This window comes from Hyaena hyaena, unplaced genomic scaffold, assembly GCF_003009895.1.
Source record: "Hyaena hyaena isolate Hyena2069 unplaced genomic scaffold, ASM300989v1 scaffold_97, whole genome shotgun sequence".
In the NCBI taxonomy this organism is placed as follows: domain Eukaryota; kingdom Metazoa; phylum Chordata; class Mammalia; order Carnivora; family Hyaenidae; genus Hyaena; species Hyaena hyaena.
In genome coordinates, this window is record NW_024080728.1 from 2,300,049 (window position 1) to 2,314,601 (window position 14,553).

Sequence of the window (14,553 nt, forward strand, 5' to 3'; positions counted from 1 at the left end):
AGGTCCCCTTGCAGGGCTGTTCTGCAGGGACACTCTCCACTGAGCATCGGTGGCACACTTACTGTAACACAAAGTCGGAAAGGCGAAAGAAGCGAGCGGCCTGTGTTCTCAGTGACGCTGCATTCGGAGACCTCGGCGCGCACTGGAATGCGGAGCAGCTCCACTTGCAGTTTCCGCTCCTGCAAAATGGGATTATTCACAGTCGCCACCTCCCGGGGGATGAAATGAGAAAACCCTGGTGAAGGACTTACACAGGGCCGGCACTTAGTGGGCTGTAACGGTTACATTTCAAAGGAGTCCAAAGGTCAAATGGGCAGCTGGTCGTGCCAACAGCCCAATGAGTATCCACTCCGGCCAGTCCGGGGCTCCACGGGGGGCTTCCCAGAGGAGGCTCAGCGCCCCCACACCCCGAGGCCCGGAGGCCGGTTTGGGGAGTGGTCCCTGAGATCGGCCTGGCTGAGAATGAAGGTCAGAGCGAGGTGGAGAGAGACTTGGAGCGCAGCACTGACCCCAGCTGGGAGGCGGCGCAGGAGGAGGGCCCACTTCCGGGTCGAGTCCCCCGGGAGCCGCTGAGGTGACCTCGAGCAGACGCAGGGGGCGGCACTGACCCCGGGCGCTGCCTGTCCCCGGGCTGGGCGGGCGGTGCTGCAGGCAGGGAAGCGCCCCTTACCGTCGAATCCTCTGCATCCTGTTTGGCCCGCACTAAACGTTTCTCTGCCTGGGAGCCTCATCCCTGAGGGTAAGCGCTGCTGGTCTCCTCCCCAAGAGCTGAGCACACAGCAAATGCTACTTAAGTGCGGTCTGAACAGTGTGTTGGAGCTGCCTCCCGCTCCTTGCTGCTTCTGCTGCCAGTGTAGACAATAAACACAGTAACTGTAGGGGCCTTCCACTGAGCACCAGGCATTCAAAATCCAGCCTACCGATGAGGCAGGGAGACTATTCCCATTTTCCAGAGGAGGAAACCAAAGGTCAGAGAGGTCCCCTCTCCTCGCTGACTGAGACCCAGCAAGACCAGACACCCAAGAAATGCTTTCCTGGCAGCCCTGCTGGGCTCCCTCCACCAGGCCGCCGGCCTGAGGACCCTGGGCTCAGCTCTGCCTTGTCTGGGGGTCCGGATTTGGGCAGTTCCCCCCACCCCCAGCTCAGGCGCGAACCTCCCTCCCCAAGCCTGACTTCCGGCAGGAGCCGCGGGGGGGGGGGAGGTGGGGGGGCAGCCGGCAGGGAGGGGAGGCATGTCACCATATATCCCCGTCAGATTAAAAAACTAATTTGAAAAGATTAATGTATTCCATTCTTGTTACGCTGGCTCTGATACCTCTGGGCCCGCGGCCGCTCTGCCTCCTGATTATTGAATTTTTATGGCCTGGTAATTAATTGCAGATTCCCTGTTTTGTTCTATTTCTTTTTCTCTGACATTTTAATTTCAACAAAAAGCAGTGGTCTCCATGCAGGCTCTCTCTGGAGATCCTAATGGTCTATAAAACAGAATGACTTATCGACGTGGCACCCACTTCAGTTGGCGAGCGATTGTTTGAAACCTTGCTGATCACGCAAAATTTAATTTTTCCACCTCCCTCCCCCGTTTGCTACTCATTTCTTGTCTCTTACATTGCAGCACCAGCGTCTCAGCTCACAATGAAGGGAGCAAAGTGTCGCCTCGGAATCCTACAGAGCCTTTTCCGGGAGGCTGAAAACAAAGTCAGTCTTGCTTCTTTCCTCAGAGGTGCCCCTGTGGTGGTGGGGAGGGGGCAGCTGGCCTCCCTGAAGGGCCATCTGGATGTGGGCAGCTGCTCCCAGGGGCATGAGGGGCTGGGCAGGGAGAACACCATTTCTACCTCTCTGAGTTGCCCCTTTCATCCCGTGCAGGTCAAATGCGCCACTAGGCACCCAGGAACTCTCAGGCGGGTGAGGGCAGGGAAAGTGGGTGCCCCTTCATGCCTTTAGGTCCATACCAGGAAGTGAGAATTGACCCCTGACAAATTCTTAGCCAAATCAGGGCCCTGCAAACAGCTTTCCAAAAATGGGTCTGGAAGAGGCTCCTGAATTTCTATCACACTCCCAGCTTCTACTTCTCCTGCACTGCTAACATCACACGGGCCGGGTCTTCTCTCCCAGGGGCCCCCAGGACTGTGCAGGGCAGGGTAGGGGCAGAGACGTAGGGTCATGGAGTCAAGTGAGGCCTAAGTAATTGGAAGGTGGAAGTGTTCAGGGGCTGCGCACGTAGTCGAGGGGAGGCAGTAGGGGGCAGTGCGGACTGTGGCACTCCAAAGCTCATGCCCGTCCAAAGGCCTGGCAGCCACTTGGCCGTAGCCTGTGGGAAGATGGATGCAGTGTGGCCAGAGCTTCTGAGTTTTCAAGAAAGGTTGAAATCTGGCTTGTAATGTGAAACCTCACAATTTTAAACATTTGGATTAGACTTTTTTTTTTTTTTTTTAAAGCATTGCATCAGCCAAACTGAATACATCTTTGATCTTGGAGTCTGATCTTGCCCATGGGACCACCATTTCCTCTGATTGGGAGCATGAATCAGAGATGTTGAGACATGGAGGCGGAGTCTGGTGGGGCCAAGCTGCCGCCTCCACCCTCCACCCTGCCCCCCCCCCCACCTCAGGAATCTTTTTCCTACCTTTGGGCCCTCCTTCCAGTCCCACACTCAGTGGGCTCTTCCCCAGCAGCTGTGGGCTGCCGGGGCACTTGGGAGCCTCTGTCCAGGGCTTGCCTTCTGTAGGCCTCTCCGTACAGAAATTTGCAGCCTGAAGTCCGACTGCATCTGGGTGAGCTTTGCCGGGCTCCCCAGAGAGGACGGCACCTCTTAATCTAAGACAGTGGGGGTGCGGGTGGGGGCAGTGCCCTGACTCTGAGGGCTGTAGGGGTATTTCAGGCCGAGCCGATGGATGCAGAGAGGCCATGAGTTAGGGGCTTCTGGGGCTTCTCAGATGAGCTGGGGAGAATGGGGCCCCACCACCTGCTCGTGCATCCTCTGTGCTGAGATGCAACAGACCTGGCCCTGGCAATGCCCTGGCTTCCTTATCCGGACAGGCCCAATGGGAAAGTGACGGCACAGGCTCTAGAACAGACGGACCTGGGGTCTGTCACTGGTCCCATCGCTCTGTGGCTGTGTGGATTCAGAGTTTCTCAGCTAGAAAATGAGCGTGATACTTCTGTCTTAGTCCTCTTGCGCTGTGTACTTAACACCCACAAATGTAGGGGCTTTAAACAGCCCCCATTTATTATTTCACAGTCCTGTAGGTCAGAAGCTGGCAAGGTAGGGCTGCATTCTCTGCTCTGGGTGTCACCAGGCGAATGTCACAGTGTTGCTGGGGCCGCGGTTCCGCCCAGGGCCCCCGGCTCTGGTTCTCTTTTCTCAGCCCACTGGTTGCTTGTGGACTTCAGTTCCTTCTTGCGAAGCTCCTCCATCTTCAAGGCCAGCAAAGACATCTTGGATCTTTTCGGTGCTTCAAAGCACTCTGCCTTTCTCTTCCTCCTTTAAGGGCACCTGTGCTTACGTTGAGCCCACCCAGATAATCCAAGGTAATGTCCTTATTTTAAGGCGGGCTGCTTAGTAACCTTAGTTACATCTGCACTCCCCCCGCCCCCTTGCCATTTAAGATAAGAACCACAGGGGGCTCCTGGGTGGCTCAGGTCATGATCTCGTGGTTCGTCGGTTCGAGCCCCGCATCAGGCTCTGTGCTGACGGCTAGCTCAGAGCCTGGAGCCTGTTTCAGATTCTGTGTCTCCCTCTCTCTCTGACTCTCCCCTGTTCATGCTCTCTCTCTCTCTCTCTCTCTCTCTCAGAAATAAATAAAAATCACTAAAAAATAAAAAAAAAAAGATAAGAACCACAGGATTTGCATTGATGGTGGTGGTCGTAGAAGTAGTGGGGGCAAAATTCTGTCTGCCACAATCTCTGATGACCTCAGTGTATGTCTCATGGTGTCACTTGTTTCTTTCCTCCTTTTTTTTTAATGTTTAAATTTTTTTAATGTTTATTTTTGAGAGAGACAGACACAAGTGGGGAAGAGGCAGAGAGAATCTGAAACAGGCTCCAGGCTCCAAGCTGTCAGCACAGAGCCTGATGCAGGGCTTGAACTCAGGAATGGTGAGCTCATGACCTGAGCCAAAGTCAGATGCTTAGCCAACTGAGCCACCCGGCTGCCCCACTTTCCTCCTTTCTTGACTGGGGATGGCCAGGGCTGCCATGGTGACTCCTGGGCATCACTGTTTCTATGGGACGTCAAGAGCCTTCAAATGGTGAAGGCTTCATGGGCCCCTTCTGAGAGCTGGTAGAGAGGGTCTCCTTGCAGCTCTCTCCTCTCCACACTGAGACACTGGCCTACATTGTAAGTCCTTCCTTCCCTCAAAGCAGACAAGCACACACGCTTCCCAGATGCCCTTGCAGCATGTGACCTTGCTTCCACCAATCAGGTGTGCTGCACAAGACCCGAATGCCTACGTGGGCGGCGTGAGTTGGCTGTGTGGAGACTGGTGTCCCTGCAGGTGTGACAGATGTGGGTGTGCCTATTCTGCTGTGGTGGTTTGGGGGAGCCCCTTCCAACAGGCGGGCTGTGGCGGTAGCTGTGTTCTAACTAGAAAAGTCCCATGAAGTGAGTGGGTGGAGCTTCTGGCCGGCCAGTTCCTGGTTGTATCGCGCCCAAGCCATTGGGCATTGGGAGTAGAATTTATTGGCAACCAAGTAGACTCTGCTGTTTGCAACAAAATGAAATCTGCTGTTTGTCACAGAGCAGCTTGTGAGACTTGCAGTTAAGAGTCCTGCCTGGTCCACTCTCTTCTGTGGGGAAGATTCCCCCACCTTCAGCAGACACTGTTAATGTCTACCTCATCTACTGTCTGCTTCCCTCTTTGTTGCCTCCAGGAGCAGGCGACATGCCCAGCTCTGGGAGTGAACCCTGATCAGTCTCAGACTGTCATGACCAGCCCAGTCCTTTTCTGGAGATATCTGCTTTCTCATCCTCGCCTGTAGCTTTTTCCCTGCCAGGGATAAATGGGTGCTTCTCAGGACTTTTGTTTGTTTGTTTGTTTAGCTTCTTACCTCGAATGGGGTTGTGTAATGATGAAATGCTTGGAACCATAGCAGCCCTCTTGTGGTTGTGAGGCAATAATGTTCAGGATTTAAAAAAACCAAACAAGCAGTAAAGATGGCAGGAGGAATGGTGGCTGGTCCTCGAAGACATTCTCTAGCCATTGAACCAACACCAGCAACTATTTCCCTCCAGACTCCTTGTTACATGAGAAAGTGGAACCCTTTGTACTTAAGGAATGATTAGTTGCACATTCTTTTACTTGAAGCTCGAAAGCATTCCTGATACAGACAGTGTGAGCTGTGCCCACAGGAGTGGTTTGGAGTCCGTCCTGAGAAAACCCCGCAGGCCAGAGTGTCAGATTCCTCACCGTACTCAAAATCACACCTTCCAAACGTGAGGCCCCGCTTACCTCAGGGGTGAGCTTTCTCACAGGAGATGCCCTATCCCTTGAGGCAGGCCCAATCCCTCCCACTCCTGACAAGTCCAAATACCAGCCCTGGGGACTTCCTCTCACCCCTGCCCCCTCAGACCTGTGGCATCCCATGGACACCTCCCAATCCCTGGAGAGGGAGGCATGTCACCCACACCCTGCATGTGACTCTTTGGGGAAGGAACTCATCCAAGGTCTCACAGCACACAACGTGGGGGACTCCCCACTCCAGGGCGAGTCTCTATATTTGCCTCAGAGGCAGGAGCACAGGGGCTCGTGGGACAGAAGATGATGACCAGACAGGGTGGGAGATTTCGTGGAGTGAGCTGCAGAAAGCCCATGTCTTCTCAACGTAACAGCAAGGTTTCTGCCGCAAAAGTGCTGTGTAACAGTCCCGCGTGTCAGCGGCTTCCAAAATAACCATCCACGTTTCTCTCCGGGGTCAGCAGTTCAGCTGGGCTGCTTGTGCTTCAGGTTGTTCTGAGACCAGTGGCTGCCTGGGGATGCTCTTGCCCGGAGGGCAGCACAGGTAAAAGAGGCCAAGCACACAATGGTTCTCAGGCCTCTGCGTCAGTAGGGTCTGCTGATGTCCCAGTGTCCACAGCAAGTCACTTGGCCAGGCCGAGAACAGGGCAGGCATGCATGGTCTACCCCCTCCGGGGAGAGGTCAGAGAAGAAGAGCCTGGGCGTGCAACCCCAGACAGCTGGCAGACGGAAAAGTCAGGATCAGCAGTGCAGTCTACACACAGGGCCCAAGGGCCCAAGGGTGTCCCCAAAGCTGTGGGTGCAGAGGCCATGCATTGGGCAGGGCCTCAGCAGGGCAGACGGGCCAGGGTTGTGCAGGGGCCAAAGCTGGTTTCCTCAGTCTGTTTCTTAGAGGAAGGACATGCAGCTCTCGGGGCCAGAGTGTTGCCTGAGGTACACCCTGCCTCTGCCCACACTCACTGCCATCCTGAACCCAGGTCCAGCCCACAGCACCTGCCTCCCTGGCAAGGACAGACTCCCAGCCAGCATCTGTTTTTCCTCCATGCTGCACGTCTCCCCACCCACCCCCAATCCCCAGGCTTAGCATAAGCCCATCCCTCACATACACCATGAAATGTACCCTGGGACTGCAGGATTCATACTGTGTTGCATAGGACACCTCTCAGCACTTGTTTTACATCGGGCAGCCTGAAGCTGGCCCGGGGACATATTTTGTTTGCCTTTATCATCAGTGTTTTGTTTGTTTGAATGGAGCTAACACTAAAGGATCAGAAAATTTCACAAAGAATTCAGATTTGATTTCCATTTCTTTTGAAAAGGAAGATTTTGGCGCCTGGATGGCTCAGTCAGTTCTTGATTTCAGCTCAGGTCATGATCTCAGGGTTCATGGGCTCCTGCATCAGGCTCTGCGCTGAGGGTGTGAAGCCTGCTTGGGATTCTCTCTCTCCCTCTCTCTCTGCCCCTCTCCTGCTCTCTCTCTCTCTCTCTCAAAATAAATAAACTTAAAAAAAAAAGGAAAGAAAGATTTGACAACAGCAGCCCACTTGCAGCCTGGCAGGTTAGCGGTCCCCATGTGATGCCCGCCTCCTGGGTCGCGTGCTCTTTCCCTGGTCTCCACCGCTCCCTGCTGCCTCAGACCCAACACATTTCACTCATATTTCATATTGGTCTTCTGTCCTGCTGGCACATGAGCTGTGGCCTCTGATTTAATACACTCCCCAGAGGCCCGGAAGGAAGGGATATCTGTGCTGGATACATAGCCAGGAGGGTCTTTACTTCTCTTTGTCTCTTCCTACGCACTTCATCGGCGTCCTGGAGAGCAATCCCCCTTCTGGGGTTCACGCTACGAGCCCAGTCTCTGCCACTCGCTTATACTGGCTCAGACTGGGGTCCTCTCCCTTGAGCCAAAGCTATTCGTGTCATGGTGGAAACTCAGAATGCCATTGGTATTGCTGCCCTGAGAGCACAGTCACCTTCAGGGGAAAAACCAAACTGAGATGAAGCTTTGGGAGCTGTTATGGGAACCTAGGTCCCTGAGCTATGTAGGAAATCCCCCGAGATAGGGAAAAATGAGATACTAACTGCTAATTCTTACATAGCACTTACTGTGTGTGCCAGCTACTTTTTGTAACTTCATATTAACTCACTTAGTCCACATATTAACCCTGTGAGGGGGGAGGTATAATTTTTATCCCCGTCTTACAGACCAGAAAGCTGAAGCACAAAGAGGTTAAGCAACTTGCCCAAGTTGCACAGCTTATAAGTGGTAGGGTTGGGATTTGATTTTGATCCTAAGGTTTCAGGGCTTACAGTTCTTAATCACTCAAGTGTCCTAGAGGAAATGCCTACTGAGGTGGTGCTTTTCCTGTAATGTCTCATTTCACACTCAGACTTGCCCAAGAAGGTAGTGTTGCGTTTGGCTGTGAATGACAGGAAAATCCAAAAGAATAACAACTTAAACAAGAGAGATTTTGATTTCTATTTTATAGAGATGCAACTTGGAGGTGGTAAGGAGACTCCAGGGCCAACATGGACTCAGGCTTCTACTATGTTGTGGTGCCATCCTCATCATGTGATTTCTCCTCCCTGAGCAAGATGGCTGCATGAGCTCCAGCCATCACACCATCATCCTAGTTTTCAGGAAAATGAAAGGGACAAAACAGGACTCTCCCCCTTCCTTTAAGGACACTTCCTGAAAGTTTCACAGGATACTCCTACTTGCATTCCTTTGATCAGCCCTTAGTCATATGGCCACACTTAAGTCTAGAAATAGTCTTTATTCTAGAGCATTATATGCTCAGAGAAAAATCAGTTCTATCATTGAACTTGAAAGGGAGAATGGATACTGGGAACATTTAGTTGTATTTTACAGGGAAAGAAACTGAGGCTCAGAGAGGCAAACAGCCTCCTAGAGGTCGCACAGCCAGGAAGAGGTGAAGCCTGAATCTTCTGTCCCTGGGTGCTCTGGAGCAGATGGGGCTCCAAAAACACACTCTGCCAATTTCCTGGGGGATGAGGGGGACCATGGATATGTGCATTATCTGCTTCCTAGGCCCCAGAAACATCCAGGGCCCAGGGCCCGCTAGCCAGACACTCCCTTGTGCCTTCCAGCACTGGCAGCCTCTCTGGGCCCAGATCTGTCATCCCGGCACCAACGGTGCCCCGGGCCTGACTCCATCCATCCCACTAATGCCGGCATTGACTGTGCTCGGGCACGTTCCTGAGGCGGCCTCAAGAGCGCTGAATAATTCAGGCCTGTGTAATGGGATAATGAATTTACTGACAACCCAGTGTGGGCTCGGTACTTACATTTCAAGAAATACTGACTCCCCAGGCTTGCTTAGCAGGCTGGAGACGTACACATGCCAAGCAACTGTTGCCTCTGCCCACTTTGTGGGGTTCAAGACTGATCGAGTGGAGACCCTACCCTGGTCTCAGTGGTCCTTCCACTGCCTGGGCAAGTGGCCAGTCTGGGAGCCAGGGATGCCTGGTTGGAACTTTGGGGAGAGGAGGAAGTAGATTCAAAGAAGCTGGGAAGGAAGAGCTGGAAAGGAGTCCAGCAATCTTTTAGTCCTGCATGCCCATTCTATGAACAGGAAACTGAGGTTGCAGAGGGGACAGGCCTGTTCTCAGGCACACCGCACTCTGTGGCTGGGGATGGCGGGGATGGCTTAGGGCTCTGGGAGGAGACTTGCTTGTTTAGCCTCTAAGCTGCTGGCGCATCCCCCAGCTGCCGGAGTGTTGCTGCTGATGGCTCACAGGTGCCCCCTCCTTGGAGGGGACTCCTCAGCCCGATGAGAGCTGCCCACCCAGGAGGCTACAGGAGCTGGGCTGACGGTGGCCAGTGGCTGGAAGATGTCGTGGTACAAGAGGGGACCCCAGGCTTCCAGGTAGGACTGACTCCGAGATGCTGATCAGGCTCTAGAACCCTCAGTGGGACCAGGCTATGGCTGGACCCCAGCTGAGACCACCTCTGGACATAGCTTTTACCCCTTTCCCTGTTGTGCATCCCCTCACTGCCTTTCTCAGAGCCTCTCCCAGTGAACCATCTGAATAGGGATCCCCGATGAAGGCTCTGCTTCTGGGGAGCCCACCTAAGATACCTACATTTCCTTATCCAAGCTCTTCTTTCTGAGGACTTGCCCCAGAGTACTAAGAGGGGAATCGGAGCCAGGGATCCTTGTTCCTGACCTGACCTGGCTCTGTGGTGTGACCATGAGGAAATCACTTTTCTGCCCTGGGCTTCAGTTTCCCTGTTTGTATTGTTGGGGTTGCGGGAGGCTCTCTCTGGTCCCTTGCAGCTCTCTGGTCTATGATATGACCTGAGATACCAGGCAGCCTCCTCCTGCCCGTACCTAGCCCCACATGTGCATGGAGCCCTACCATTTGGGCGTAACCATTTTTCTCTGAACTTTCAAGACGCAAAAGGATCTTGAGATGAGAATGAGTTTCTCATTAGGAGATCATGTTGTAGGGCAGAATCTCTCAAAGTGGGATCCTTAGATCATCTGTACTAGAGTCCATTGTCTGAAGGGGTGTTTTATTATTAATATCCTCCCTCCCACCCCTCGTTTTAAATGTGGTACACAATGTCTGGAGCAGCAGCAGCTAATTTTCAACCATGAGGAGCAGTGTGCAATGTAAACAAGGCAAGGACAGTGGACAGAAATATAGAAAGAAACTGGTTTTCAGTGGCGTTTCCGAATCATTGCACAAAACCTGAAAACAGCTACCTCTCGAATCTCAGTGTGTGAAAGAATTAACTATGTTTATTACTCAAGGAAGTCTTTTTAAAATGGTTTAATGTTTATTTATCTTTGAGAGGGGTTTGGGCAGGGCAGAGAGAGAGGGAGACACAGAATCTGAGGCAGGCTCCAGGCTCTGAGCTGTCAGTACAGAGCCCGACGGGGGGCTCAAACTCACAAACTGTGAGATCATGACCTGAGTCGGACGCTCAACTGACTCAGCCACCCAGGTGCCCCTAGCCCAAAGCATTCTAAAGAAATCAACACTAAGTCATACTAACAATCCTTTAAATTAGGGATTACTATTAGCTCAGAGAGGTTAAGTCTCATAATGAAGGTCACATAGCTGGCAAGTGGAAGCACTCTTTTGGGTTGGAGCTTTCAGGTTGGGAAGGATTTTGATTGTTGATAAAAAGCTGTATGAGTCCTATTGTAGCCTGGCCACTGGGACTAATCCATCTCTCTTGCCATTCTGGTCTTTGGTCATTCCTTCTCCCATCCATCCCACCTTGAACCTCAGGTTAGAGACCTGGCAAAGGTCCCTTGTCAGGTGGGGAGAAGGAAGCAGCAGCTAGCTCACTGTTCATTCCTCCCTGCAGTTTTCCTAACAAGTGTAGCCAGATTCTGGTACCAAAGACTGAATAGAAGGTCAAACCCATCTTGGAGATAATTCTAGCTTCTAAACAGCCCTAGACTCTTGCAGGGGATTACAGCAAAAGAGAGAAAGAAGGAGCCTAGAGACTGGCTCTTCATCCTGTGATTGAGTAGACTAGGAAGGAGGTTGGCAGGGACGGGGGGCACAGGGCTGAACTGTAGCAGATACTCAACAAATGGGCACTCCTGCCCTGCACACACTGGCCCGATGGTCTTGGTTGCTGCTCTGAGGGCGGAGGCAGGATCGGAGAGGAGGAAGATGTGACCTTGGACAAACCTTTGTTCAGCCTCCTCTGGAGAGCTGAGGCCTGTTGGGAAAAAGGGAGTGCATGCACATGTGTGCATGGTACACCTTCCCCTCAGTGTCCCAGATTAGGTGCCTCCAGGTGATCAGACACCTGGATGTTCCCCTTGACGGCAAAGTGACCTTGGCAGACTAACAACACAGCCAGAGATGCTTTCATCTCCTTATCAGTGGAGTGGGCTGGGGCAGGGGCAGGGAGGAGATTTTTAAAGACTCAGCAGAAGGCAGAGAATTGGGGAGCCACATGTGGGGTTGGCAGGGGGGGAGTAGCTGTGCCAGACCCTAAGGCTGAGACAACAAACCTTGGGGCTTATTGTATGTGTGGGAGTCTCTCTGAGGGGCCTCCTGTCTACCCCAGAGCAGTGGGGAAGGAGGGACAGAAATGGACAGAAAAGGGAGGGTCTCTGTCAGGCATATAAGGACCTAAGCTTCCCTTCCACCTCTTTGGTTGGTGGGGAGAGAGGAGCCCGGGCTGACCTTCGGCTTGGGTGTTATCTGGGCAGAGTCTGGGTGTGCAGGGCCAGGCACAGAGGCTCAGCTGAGGGAGTGAGCCTAGGGTTCCATTGGGCTTGGGGGCTGTCGTGAGAACGGAAGGGGGACAGGATTCCCGCATCAGCTGGGAGGCTCAGGGCAGGAGCTCAGGGCAGGGGCAGGAGGGGAGTGGCTCCCTCCTTGCTCACCTGGCTAACTCCTCATGCCTAGAGGTTCAGGCAGGTAGATGACTCTGTCTCCAGGGAGCCTTCTCCCCACCTCTCAGGTCAGATGTCCCCCCACCGAGCTGGTGTACGGATTTGAAAATGTGTCCATGAACACTTAGATGCTCGTCTCACCAGGAGGTAGAGTCCGTACCCCTTGCCTTGGACCTAGTGGGGGCCTCTGTGAATAGAACATAGCAGAAGTGATGCTCTATGACTTCCAAGGCTGGTGAGAAAAGGCCTGCTAGCTTCTCCCAGGTTCTCTCTTGGAAACCTGCTCTGGGAGCTGTCACCTGCCCTGTAAGAAGTCCATCTTCCTGCAGCTACCTGGTGAGAGAAATGGAGACAGAGAAATGCCCGAGGGGCCCCAATGCATCCAGCCTCAGCTGTCAAGTCTTCCCACCCCAGATGTCAGACATGTGCATAAGGAGCCTTTGAGATGGCCACAGCCCCAGCCACCAATGCGGGACAGACTCAGAGTGGGAACTGCCTGGGGTCCAGACAGCCTCCAGATTCATGCACAGAATAAAGGATCATGTAGGAGTTTCCTAGGGCTGCCTAGGTTACAAATGACCACAAACTAGGTACAAAGCCACAAATTCACTCTCTCACAGTCCTGGAGGCTGGAGTCCCAAATCAAGGTGTTGGTAGCATTGGTGACTTCCCAGTGCTCTGGGGGAATACCTGTTCCATGCCTCCCTCCTAGGTGTAGTGATGGTAGGCAAAGCTTGGCCTTCCTTGGCTTGTAGATACATCACTCCAATCTCTGCCTCCATCTCTGTGTTGGATTCTCCCTGTATTTCTGTGTCCAGATTTCCTTCTTTCTATAAGGATACCAGGCATATTGGATTAGAGGCCCACCTTATCTCAGCACGACCTCATCTTAACTAATTACATGTGCAATGACTCTAGTTCTCAAATAGGATCACATGCTGAAATCTTGAGGGTTAGGACTTCAACATGTCTTTGTTGGGAACATAATTCAAACCATAACATGGAGTTGTTTTAAACCACTCTTTTGGAGTGATATGTAATAGAACAGTAGTTACTCAGAACACCAGAATTGAGGGATGACTAGGGAAGCAACTGAAACATCTGTAGAAATGCAAGGAGATGGAAAGATTTACGACCATCCCTCCAAGAGGCATGTGGTTGGAGTAATTGATTTTCTAAGTAGGTTGGGGTTGGGATGGGGCTAGATCCTCTCCCCAAAAGATGCATGTTTCTAGTAACAATATGTGCTTGAATAATAATAGTTTCCTTAATGCCTTCTAATGCAGGAAAAGAGCTGGGTTTTTAAATGTTTATTTAGTTTTGAGAGAAAGAGAGAGAGAGAGAGAGCCAGAGAGCGAGCAAGAGAGCGCCCAAGTTGGGGAGGGACAGAGAGAGAGGGAGACAGAAGATCTGAAGTGGGGTCTGTGCTGACAGTAGAGAGACCAATGTGAGGCTCACACTCATGAGCCATGAGATCACGACCTGAGCCAAAGTCAGACACTTAACCAACTTAGCCATCCAGGAGCCCCAAAGAGCTTGAGTTTTTATTTAAGCTAGTCTCTTAAATAAGTGTTGAATATTTACATAAAGAGGATTATTAGAGTATTTCTGGACTTTATGTATCTCACCATGGTCTTGTTTACTGATGCCTCCTCCATCAGAGCACATTGATTGATGGGGTGCAGATGTCCGGTTAAGTGTTTGGCTTCTCTACAGACCATAAGCAACCCTGAGGGTAGGGACAGTCTCTGGCTTATTCTCCAAATTCCCAGCACAGTTCCAGGCACGTAGGAAGGGCTTAATAGTTATGTTCTGATAACACAGGTGTTGGAAAAGGAACAAAGGTATTTAAAATCTATAAGATAATGATGAAAGGCATACAAATATGTCAGTTACAAAATACCTAATGATGGGGCTCCTGAGTGGCTCAGTTGTTAGGTGTTTGACTCTTGATTTCAGTTCAGGTCATGATCTCACAGTTTGTGAGACTGAGCCCCAGGTTGGGCTGTGTGCTGATAAGGCAGAGCTTGCTTGATTCTCCCTCTTTCTCTGTCCCTTCCCCACTTACACTCTCTCTGTCTCTCTCAGAAATAAATAAATAACCTTAAAAAATCTAATGATGTTAGGAGATATGTTTTTGAAATTTTCTTCAGTTAACAAAGGAGCCTATAAGAAAATAAGGGAATTTTGAGAGGCCAGGAACAAATTGAGAACATCAGCTCAGGGAAGACAGTGATTGCTGAAATTGCTGTGCCCCCTGGGATACCTACCTTGCTGGGCAGCTGACAACTCCACACCCTGAGCTTCTGTGGTGCTAAAGAAACAAGGGATTATAAAAATGACCAGACAGGTTTGCAAAGCAGAGGTTCTAGAAATATAAGTGTATCACATTTGAAATGAGAAACTCAGTGGATCAGATAAACGAAATAGACACAGCTGGAGAGAGAATTAGTATACTGGAAGACAAGTCTGAAAGCACTACACATAATTAAGCACAGAAAGAAAAATGGAAAATTTGGAGAAGAGACATGGAAGACAAAATGAAAAGCTCTAATATATATCTAATCAGATTTTTGGAAAGCGATTATAGGAATAATGGCAGAGAGACAAATTTCAAAGATATAGTAGCTGAGAATTTTCCATGATATTAAAAAAAACCAGGAAATTTCAAATTCAAGAATTCCAGTGAATCCAAAACACAATA